At 40.0% G+C, this 11,669-nt stretch overlaps 1 long non-coding RNA gene across 2 annotated transcripts in view; it reads right to left on the bottom strand.

The window, feature by feature from the left end:
* Positions 1-5,490: 5,490 nt before the first annotated feature.
* Positions 5,491-11,669, bottom strand: part of LOC129831173 (uncharacterized) — a 33,188-nt gene continuing 27,009 nt past the window's right edge. Inside the window, exons 4-5 of one of the 2 annotated variants that reach the window (XR_008755681.1) lie at positions 6,908-7,038; positions 5,491-6,815 (exon numbers count right to left, since the gene is read on the bottom strand). This is a non-coding gene — a long non-coding RNA (uncharacterized LOC129831173). Of the gene's footprint in view, positions 7,039-11,669 lie in introns of both variants that reach the window. The other variant, XR_008755680.1, reaches the window with a different exon arrangement.

Raw genomic sequence — 11,669 nt, 5'->3', positions numbered from 1 at the left:
ATGGTTAAACCCCGCTAATTTAAAAAATGTATCGTATTAAAATCTGATTTTAAAACTAACCGTAACTTTAACCACGCTGCTAACCTTATGACTAACCCTAATCTTAAATTAAGACCAAAAACCTGCCGATCCGATTTTTCTCGATTTTTTTTTTCTTCTCCGGACTAAAAATCCTAAAACTTCTACACATGTGCGGATCACGTTCTGCGCATGTGTTCATGTTCTGCTTTAAACACAGGCCATGTTCGAGATAATCTAAACATTAATGTATCATTGGTAAATTGTGACTGACTGATCTACAAATAATAAATCAGTAGGCTACTAGTTATTTATGATGTAAGGTTTGTAGATCAATCAGTCACCTGCACTGTCGAAAACCCCATAGTCTGCTCTACCAGAGATCTGTATATAATGAAGAGATGCTCATATCTCCGCCCTAACAATGGGAGTCGTTTTTTAAATTTATTGAACCCTTATTCTACCAGGTAAATTGACTGAACACATTCTCATTTACAGCAACAACCTGGGGAATAGTTACAGGGGAGAGGAATGAGCCAATTGGAAGCTGGGGATGATTAGGTGGCCATGATTGTATGAGGGACAGATTGGGAATTTAGCCAGGACACCAGGGTTAACACCCCTACTCTTACAATAAGTTCAATGGAATCTTTAGTGACCACAGAGTCAGGACACCTGTTTAACATCCCATCTGAAGTACATCACCCTGCACAGGGCAATGTCCCCATCACTGACCTGGGGCATTGGGATCTTTTTTTAGACCAGAGGAAAGAGTGCCTCCTACTGGCCCTCCAACACCAATTCCAGCAGCATCTGGTCTCCCATCCAGGAACCAACCCTTCTTAGCTTCAGTTGCAAGCCAGCAGTGGGATGCAGGGTGGTATGCTGCTTGTCCCAAAGGCAGGAAGGTAAGTTACAAGCTTAGGTCCAAAATAAGTCCATAGAAACGCATTGGTCTTATTTTGGACAGATTCTGGCGAGAGTAACCTCTCGCTTCGCCTTTTCATCTCTGGCTCTACAGTCTACTCTGGCCAGTTGCGTTCAAAGTTGAATAAAGTTAGATCAAAGCTGAATCAGTGGGCGCATTCGAGCAGATCACTTTTTTCAAGTCGATGGTCACCGCCTTCCAAAGTGTGTTGCATTATAGGGATAAAAATGATCCGACTTGCAACTACATGACCACTGCATGAACGTTACAAAAACCATGTGATCAAAGGTCATGAAGTTCGGACTGCAGTCGACTGCAAATCTCTAGTTGCTCTTCACCAACTACATCATGCAGGCATTACCTGCATTGTGAGAGCTTCTATTGTCAACCACTCATTATGGTGTTTTTGTTTGACCCAAGTGAATGTGACCAAAGACATGACTAACTTTGCAGCAATTCATGTATACATTATATATGTACAAATGAATGTGATATGAGGCTCTCTCTCACCAATTGATAGTACAATGTACACACATTTACAAGTTTATTTCAACATTACAAAGAAAAATGTTTATAAACAATGGCAACACAGTCATGTTGCTCTGAGCCTTGCTGCTGCAAAACCACATCAGTGTCCGAGTTTCGCCAGTTGCAGATGCATCTCCCCCTACTTCACTCCACAACTTTCGTCTACAGTTGGTTGCTTTTTCCTTACCATTCAAACAAGCCCAATGTCTGCAAGATCACATAAATATAGTATTGTACATAACAGAACCGAATATAATAGTATTATTTTACTGTAAGAAAAAAACACCACCGCATTTCTCTCACATGGCCAAAACTCAACAGCATGTGTCACTAGGCAAAATACACAGGTAAACTAATCTACAGTTTAATTAACACCATCTGCTCTAAAATTCGCTCACTGTACATAATTCAAAATAACACTACAGATTACTTTGAAACAACACTGTGTAACTCAAGAAGATCTAATGCATATCCCCACTTTTGAAACTGGATGGGATCCAATGGTTGGTATGCAAATGCTACATGGACGTTTCACCGGTAAAACGAGGATAATTATAATTCACGGTTGTCAGTGGGAAATGTGAAGGGAAGGAGACCACAACAAATGTGTGAGTAAAGTAGAGGTAAAGAAGCACATGCACAGAATCTGAAAAGTCTGATCTGCAGACATGGCTTTAAACCATAAATCCACCTGGTCTTTGTTGTCATTGGCACATTTATCCAAAAGCTACAGCCCTTGTCACCCCACCACCCTTTAATTCCCTCACATTTTATGTATCGGTTAGGAACTTGAGGTTCAAGAATGCAAAAATTATTCTAAGGCATTTTATATACAAGGGTTTGAGTTTCATAAAAACCCACTATGTTTTTAAATCTAGAGTCCAAGGTTTAGGCAGCTAACAGACTTGCTCTACCATTCAATATGCAAGGCAGAATATCCAGTTGAAACTGTAACAAAATGGCTGACCATGTACCACACCAAGCATGGTGGCTTAAAGAGGAGAGGCAGTAAGCCACACCATCTGTGCAATGTAATGGGTTGTCGACCGCTCAGCTGCTTTGCTCTCATAGACCAAAGTCCTTTGCACTCAGTCTTACATCATATCAAGCGTGTGGTGTTTAAAAGCTATTCTTGCAGTCTAAGCTTTCATTATTGATCCAATCGGGATGGAGACTCATAATGGCATATCCGTTCGAAGGTATTACTATAAATCTGAATAGGCCTATTTGTGTATTTGTCTTGGACAAGCAGTGTGGTCTTATGATGCAACATTGCAGGCAGCATACTTTTAAAGAGTTAATTTCATATGTATTACAAAACATACACATTCGGCACAATCTTTATTGATTTAGTATTTCACATTAGGATAAAAATATCCTTTAACCCATTGTAAAAAACAACACGATGACACGATTAATGCAATGCCTCAAGGTGACCACAAGAGGGACAACCCACAATGACCTCAGAGAGGTGAATATCCCTCTGTCACTAAGCTGATTTGTTCATTGAGTTACCAGAATGGAGGTTGATATCCACCATTGCTGTACATGTCTGTCTTCAGACTTTTTTTCGTGTCACTTATGGATCGATCCACAGATATTGAAAACCCAGTCATGAGAAATAAAATTGTTTAACTCATTATTACTACATTTACAAACTCTGTTATAGCACCTGTTACTACACAGAAATTGCAAATACTTTTTCCCCTTATAGAGATTTAGACAAGTGTAGCAAATTACCAACTCCATTGGTTTTGGTGAGGCCTAAAACATGCCAGACTACAAACTGTGGAGCAGTACAATTTTAGGGAAAAGTTAGGAGAGATAGTTAAGTCTGGTTCGGGACAGACTTTAAAAAAAAAATGTATTGCATGATTCTTTCAAAGAAAAACAGTTTGAAAAGCAACCGGTTCATTTAAGAACCATATATTACGTGTTATATTGTAAACCATAACTTTGACTGTACAGCAAGTTATCCCCCCCAAAACAGTGTGCTATGCTATCAGTGTCCACAAGATGGAAGACGGCGCAAGGATGAAGTCAAAACCAGCTAAAACTGGATATGCGTAATCACCCATGCACACACGTTGCTGTGCCTTGTATCCTGGTACATTTATTTTCAAAGGCAAGTCGCTAGAGGGTGCAATAATGCTTCAACCAACGAGTTTATCTTCCTTGTCTTCTTTGACTTAGAATAGAGGCTTACTAATGCGTTATAACATTCGCAAAATGTTTACCACAATTTAGAAGTTATTGTAGCTACTAAAACAGTGTTTTTTTTCTCAACCATTGCACCTCATTGAGTCCTTGTCAATAATCTTGATTAATTAGTATTCTGGCACTGATTAGGCTATACATGCTTTGTGACCCTAAACGATTCACAAGTACTCAAACGTTCAGGATAGTAAAATTGCATAGACCTATTGATTTGTGTCAAATTGAAGGACTCATTTCTGGGGAATTCCATTCATGGGGGAACCCCAGTGATTGTCCTCTTTGAACCTGGTAGTGGATTGTTGTTGCAGCGTTTCCTACAGTCTTTTGTCTGCAGACAACATTGTGACCTACTGCTGTTCATAAACAGTGGGGGTTGGGGTGGGATCAAACGAGAACAATGATAGACACACAGTGGGGGAATACCTCTGCAAGGAGCAGCTGCAGCAATGACCCTGTCTGCACTCTCTTGGGTCCTCAATGGGAAGAAAATGCATTGAGACCAGTGGCGATTTTAGCATGTAATCTTGGTGGGGCAAACTAAAAAATGATTGTTTTTAGATGCATGCCAGCAAAGCCACAAAACAACACTAAACAATACATTAATTGCACTATAATGGTGTCAAATGGTGCCCATAAACTGTTAGGGCCTACATAAAGCTGTCTTTTCAGCACCATGTGGTGAATCCTATATTTATATATTTTTAATCCCAAGCCCCCCTCCCTGCAGGAGGCCCTTTGCCTTGTGGTAGGCCGTCATTGTAAATAAGTTAAATAAAGTTTAAATAAATAAAAAATATGGCTGACTTGCTTAAACAAATGTAGTTTCTACTGAGAATTGAGATGTACAAACTATGGCATAATGGAATGATGAGTAGATAAGAGGCAATACGTAATTTCGATTAAGACATTAATGAGCGAGCAAAGACGGACGTAGTCAACATAACAGTTTGTTCAGCACTTTTGAAATGTACAGCGACAGAATTCAGAAAATGGGCTGTTCTTACAGTATTCTCCCTGTACACCAAGTCAGAACCGTAGTACACTGCTCAAAAAAATAAAGGGAACACTTAAACAACACAATGTAACTCCAAGTCAATCACACTTCTGTGAAATCAAACTGTCCACTTAGGAAGCAACACTGATTGACAATAAATTTCACATGCTGTTGTGCAAATGGAATAGACAAAAGGTGGAAATTATAGGCAATTAGTAAGACACCCCCAAAAAAGGAATGGTTCTGCAGGGGGTGACCACACACCACTTCTCAGTTCCTATGCTTCCTGGCGGATGTTTTGGTCACTTTTGAATGCTGGTGGTGCTCTCACTCTAGTGGTAGCATGAGACGGAGTCTACAACCCACACAAGTGGCTCAGGTAGTGCAGCTCATCCAGGATGGCACATCAATGCGAGCTGTGGCAAAAAGGTTTGTTGTGTCTGTCAGCGTAGTGTCCAGAGCATGGAGGCGCTACCAGGAGACAGGCCAGTACATCAGGAGACGTGGAGGAGGCCGTAGGAGGGCAACAACCCAGCAGCAGGACCGCTACCTCCGCTTTTGTGCAAGGAGGTGCACTGCCAGAGCCCTGCAAAATGACCTCCAGCAGGCCAAAAATGTGCATGTGTTTGCCAACTTGATTCATGATGATGACTGCTTGTCTAGTTTGCTAGCTAAGATTTTTAAAGTATGATGTTGACATGATCAATCCAATCAAAGCTACGGTAGACATGGAATTTCACGTCATTTTATCTGTGGCCAATGACCTTGAGTCTTCTTAGATGGGCACCTCTAATGTAAATCTATGGCAGCACCCAAGGGGCTTGAATTTTATAGCTCTGCCCATACATTTTGCGGTGACGTAGTGTCCCCATGAGTGACAGAACCCTGAGCCAATCACGGCGCAACTAGAGAACGTTGCCAACCCCTACGCTCCGTATTTTCCGCTGGCTGCCACACCACCACAAAAGGCTCTGAGCTAGGCTGAAACACCTGCATTTCGGGATTGCCTTACTCAAGAAAGCAAAAAAAGCGACCATGTTTGTATGCGGCTTTATTAACTCAATGATTCTTTTGTTTTACATTGTTTGCAAACTGATATGGGACACGTATTAGTGCCAAAATGACATGCAAAACAGGCAAAAATTATATATATTATTTTGTTGTTGCTCTGAATGACGTGTCGCCACTGATTGAGACAAAGGAAAAAGAAGCTACCACTGCATTTCCTCACCTAGAATTCTTGTCATTTGAGTTAATTAAATGCATATGTTAAAGGATGATTTACCTTAAACAATGTGATGTGAAAGCCGTTGCATTGTAGCATTTGAAAACCACACGCTATAATAGTTTAAGCCAAATGGCAGCCCAGCCACATTGTTGCTATAAAGCTTTGGGATTGGGCTTGAGAAATGTAATCACTCTCAAATGCATAGATTGAGTTATGAATGCAGGCCTGACAGTCCATGACATTAACATTAAAAAAAAATCTAGAAAGTTTCAAAATGTACCTGCAAAAAAATCCTCAGGAATTTTCATCACATTTAAAAGATTAATAATAATTGTTCAACATGAAAATGTATGACTACATTCCCAAAGCTGTACATAAAACTACATGTGTAATATATGCATACCTTTTCGATCAAACTGATAAAAAGGCAAATTATTCCAAAATAAAACTGATTTAAAGAGTCAAACTTTAATGTAAAATCAATGCAAAGCACTATAAACTAATACAAAGCGGAGGAAATAAGTAAAAAGTTCTGAAGTTGAAATACACCTATACATTTTGTGGCGGGACTACTTCTGACGGTTGTCTGAAGCCGTGTGATGTAGTGCTGCCCATAGGTTCAGGACCATTAAGCAGCAATGCAGCACTACTCATGGAAGAGGGGCCGGTGTATGTTCATAACGGCAATCATCTGTTGTTCCATCATCTCTATGTGACGAGCCATCATCTGTTACAATTTGTTGTTGTCGTCATACAACCACCACTTTTCTCACAACTTGCATTCCACCTCCTCATTTATCATGCCTCCTCCGTTTCTCCTCCTCTGCCTTCAGCCATTTCTCGTGCATCTTTGTTAGCTTTACTTCCGTCCATACATCTCTTTATGGATGCTTAAAAAAAAACTGAGGTCATGAATGAGAATGCTGTCTTTCCTTGTGTAGCATAACCAACTAAACTTTAATGACAATTGTAGTAAACAATATTGTATACTGACCAGTGCGTGCACAGGGTCTTTTTCTGCGCCTGGGGTTCCCAGAGGCAAGAGCTTGGCTGCAATCAGCATTGAGTAGGCTTGGGACTATCTCAGACAGCTACCGGGCTGCTCATCAGAGTCCGATTGAGGGCCTGTGTGGGAGAGATATTAGCAAAGTTATCCGCAGGCTTCATTTGAATTAGCTGTAAACTATGACATTTGCTAGCTAGCTAGCAGTCCACAGCTTTTAGGCCAAGTGATATTAGAGGTGTGTAAATCCACTCATAGAACCCATCTCACTGTGATAACATAGGCCATCCAAAACAGAACTCTTTCATTACTTGGTCATCTTTATTTGAACATGATAAACCGATTTCCAAATCTACTCCTCCTCTTCAACTTGAATGAAATTATAAGGCTCAGTGTTTGACTACAGTTTTCCATCTTCAGTGAGGACATCTCCAGGTCCTGTTGTACACTCTGGGCTCCACTGTCACAATTGTGGCCCGGTGACTGTAGGTTTGAGCTCAGTGTGGAAGGAGAACAGCATGTTGGGTTTGTCCTCATGGTCCTGAAATAAGATTAACGAATAGCATTGATAGCTTAATTGTTGGTCTCTTATACTATGTTGTATAGAGCCATAGATGCAAGAGAAGGCCTCAAGCTGACATTGGTTACTGTAAGAAAATATATTTTCTAAACAGACATATTCCATAAGGAAAAAATCTGAGGTAGTGAATGCTATGGGCTTTTTGTAAAAAAAAAAACTCAACCAAACAGCAAATCAGTTGCATCTGTGTGTACTGAACAAAAATATAAACGCAACATGTAAAAAAGTGTTAGTCCCACGTTTCATGAAAAGATCCCAGAAATCTTTCATATGCACAAAAAGCTTATTTCTCTGAATTTTTTTTGGCACAATTTTCTTTGCATCCCTGTTAGTGAGCATTTCTCCATTGCCAAGATAATCCATCCACCTGACAGGTTTGGCAGTTTGGCTAGGGACAATAAAAGGCACCTCTAAAATGTGCAGTTGTGTCACAACACAATATGTCTCAAGTTTTGCGGGAGCGTGCAATTGGCATGCTGACTGCCGGAATGTCAACTAGCGCTGTTGCCAGAGAATTAAATGTTATTTGCTCTACCATAAGCCTCCAACGTCATTTTAGAGAATTTGGTAGTATGTCCAACCGGCCTCACAACCGCGGACAACATGTATTTGTATTTATTATGGATCCCCATCTACTCTTCCTGGGGTCCAGCAAAATTAAGGCAGTTATACTTTACAATATATTCACAACAGATTTCACAACACATTCAGTGTGTGCCCTCAGGCCCCTACTCTACTACCACATATCTACAACACAAAATCCATGTGTAAGTGTGTATGTTATCTTGTGTTTGTATGCATGTGTCTGTGCCTATGTTTGTGTTGCTTCACAGTCCCTGCTGTTCCATAAGGTGTATTTTTATCAGATTTTAAAAAAACACGAATTTTATCTAAAAGTTGCTTGATGTGGAAAAGAGTTCCATGTAGTCAATGGCTCTATGTAGTACTGTGCGCCTCCCATAGTCTGTTCTGGACTTGTGAAGAGACCTCTGGTGGCATGTCTTGTGGGGTATGCATGGGTGTCCGAGCTGTGTGCCAGTAGTTCAAACAAACAGCTTGGTGCATTCAACATGTCCATACCTCTACCTCTCACAAATACAAGTAATGATGAAGTCAATCTCTCCCCCACTTTGAGCCAGAAGAGATTGACATGCATATTATTAATGTTAGCTCTCTGTGTACATCCAAGGGTCAGCCGTGCTGCCCTGTTCTGAGCCAATTGCAATTTTTCTAAGTCCTTTACTGTGGCACCTGACCACATGACTGAACAGTAGTCAAGGTGTGACAAAACTAGGTCCTGTAGGACCTGCCTTGTTGATAGTGCTGTTAAGAATACAGACCAGCACTTTATTATGGACAGACTCCCCCCCCCCATCTTAGCTACTGTTGTATCAATATATTTTGACTATGACAGTTTACAATCCAGGGTTACTACAAGCAGTTTAGTTTCCTCAACTTGCTCAATTACCACATTATTCATTACAAGATTTAGTTGAGGTTTAGTGAATGATTTGTTCCAAGTACAATGCTTTTAGTTTTGGAAATATTTAGGACTAACTTATTCCTTGCCACCCATTCTGAAACTAACTGCAGCTCTTTGTTAAGTGTTGCAGTCATTTCAGTCGCTGTGGTAGCTGATGTGTATAGTGTTGAGTCATCCGCATACATAGACACTGGCCTTACTCAAAGCCAGTGGCATGTAGTTAGTAAAGATAGAAAAAAACAAGGGTTCTAGACAGCTGCCCTGGGGAATTCCTGATTTGACCTAGATTTAGTTGGAGATGCTTCCATTAAAGAACACCCTCTGTGTTCTGTTAGACAGGCAACTCTTTATCCACAATATAGCAGGGGGTTTAAAGCCATAGCAAATATGTTTTTCCAGCAACAGGCTATGATCGATAATGTAAAAAGCTGCACTGAAGTCTAACAAAACCGCCCCCACAATCTTTGTATTATCAGTTTCTCTCAGCCAATCATCAGTCATTTGTGTAAGTGCTGTGCTTGTTGAGTGTCCTTCCCAATAAGCGTGCTGAAAGTCTGTTGTCAATTTGTTTACTGTAAAATAGCATTGTATCTGGTCAAACACCATTTTTTCCCAACGTTTACCAAGGGTTGGTAACAGGCTGATTGTTGGCTATTTGAGCCAGTAAAGGGGGCTTTCGTATACTTAGGTAGAGGAATAACTTTCGCTTCCCTTCAGGCCTGAGGGCACACACTTTCTAGTAGGCTTAAATGAAGATATGGCAAATAGGAGTGGCAATATCATCCTATATTATCCAGATTCTTTCCCACACTTACTTTACAAAATTCAAAATTACAACGTTTGTCTTTTGTCATTTGGTCAGATATACTTGGATGTGTAGTGTCAGTGTTTGTTTCTGGCATGTCATGCCTAAGTTTGCTAATCTTGCCAATGATAAAAATCATTAAAGTAGTTGGAAATATCAGACGGTTTTGTGATGAATGAACCATGTGATTCATTGAATGATGAAGTGGAGTTTGCCTTTTTGCCCAAAATTTCATTTAAAGTGCTCCAAAGCTTTTTACTATCATTCTTCATGTAATTTATCTTTATTTCATAGAGTAGTTTCTTATTCTTTTTATTCAGTTTAGTCACATGATTTCTCAATTTGAGGTACGTTTGCCAATAGGTTGTACAGCCAGACCTATTTGCCATTTAATTTGCCTCATCCCTCTCAACGATAAAATGTTTAAATTCCTCAACAATCCACGGGGAGTTAACAGTTTTTACAGTAACTTTCATAATGGGTGCATGCTTATAAGAAAACCGAGATAAGCAATTTCATAAATGTGTTAAGTTCAGCGTCTGGTTGCTTGTCATTACACACCACAGACCAACAAATATTCTTTACAACATAGGAATCACTACCCTGGTAGGTTGATTGATAACCTGAACCAGGTTGCAGGCACTAGTTGCAGTTTGAAGATTTATCTTGAGTGTGCAGCCTGATGAAAACCAGTCAATATTTAAATAACCCATAATAAATCATATTTAAATAACCCAAATATACCTCTATTGATTGCACATACATTAACAAGCATTTCACACATTTTATCCAGATACTGACTGTTAGCACTTGGTGGTCTATAGCAGCTTCCCACAAGAATGGGCTTTAGGTGAGGCAGACGAACCTGTAGCCATATTACTTCAACAGTATTTAACATGAGATCCTCTCTAAGCTTTAGAGGAATTCAGTTCTGAATATAAACAGCCACACCTCCACCTTTGGCATTTCTGTAGATATTAAAACCATGTATTGCTACCACTGTATCGTCACAGGTATTATCTAAGTGAGTTTCAGAGATTGTTAGATATGAACATCTGTTAGTGGCATATTATTGACTTCATGAACCTTGTTAACACTTTTCTGGGATGCTTGATTGTTTTTTTTTGCTTTACTGGGAAATTTAGCAGAGGTAGACATTCTCGGTTATTTATGTTAGTGCAGGGTGAGATGCACACAGTGGACTTCCTGCTAGTGCACACCACCTCAGTGCTAACTGTATAACTCTGGTTCATAGGCATATGATTACTGCATACAATAGCTGTAGGATCAGCAGAGGCATTCAGGGCAGTAAGAGGGACATCAATTAGGTTACTTACATTGTGTCTTCCAACGTCCCTGGGATAATGTACATTTGCTGAAACATTATGACAACTCAGCGACACAATGGTAGGGATTAAATGAGCTGGACTTGGGTCATTGATAAGTCATTGTCTCAACGCAGCCTTATAATGCTGTGAAAGGATCCAGGAACCCAAAGGATTTGGGTGGTGAATCCCATCCTTCTTATAATACAAGCTTTGTTTCCAGAAGGTATCAAAATTGTCAATAAATGTTACTCCCACAGAGCTGCAATAGTCTAGTAGCCAGTTATGGAGGGCTAAACATCTGCTGAACCGTTCAATGCCACAATTTAGGGAGATCAGAGGGCCAGATATTATGGGGCGTTATGGGGCGTTTGTTAGTGTCAAGTAGTGACCCAATCAGTTCTTTAAAATCCATCGTCGGCTGTGCTGCCCTTCATAATGTCCCGCACACTCTCAAAAAAAAAAGAATACATCCAAAACTGAGTCTTAAATGCAAAATAAAGATGTTTATTAAAACATCATGGTGCATAAATGAAAGGTGAAAACAAAACACAAACGTT

The sequence above is a fragment of the Salvelinus fontinalis genome, chromosome 32, assembly GCF_029448725.1.
Source record: "Salvelinus fontinalis isolate EN_2023a chromosome 32, ASM2944872v1, whole genome shotgun sequence".
Classification (NCBI taxonomy): Eukaryota; Metazoa; Chordata; class Actinopteri; order Salmoniformes; family Salmonidae; genus Salvelinus; species Salvelinus fontinalis.
The sequence above is the reverse complement of the archived record's forward strand: the minus strand, read 5'-3'. Positions and strand labels throughout refer to the sequence as shown.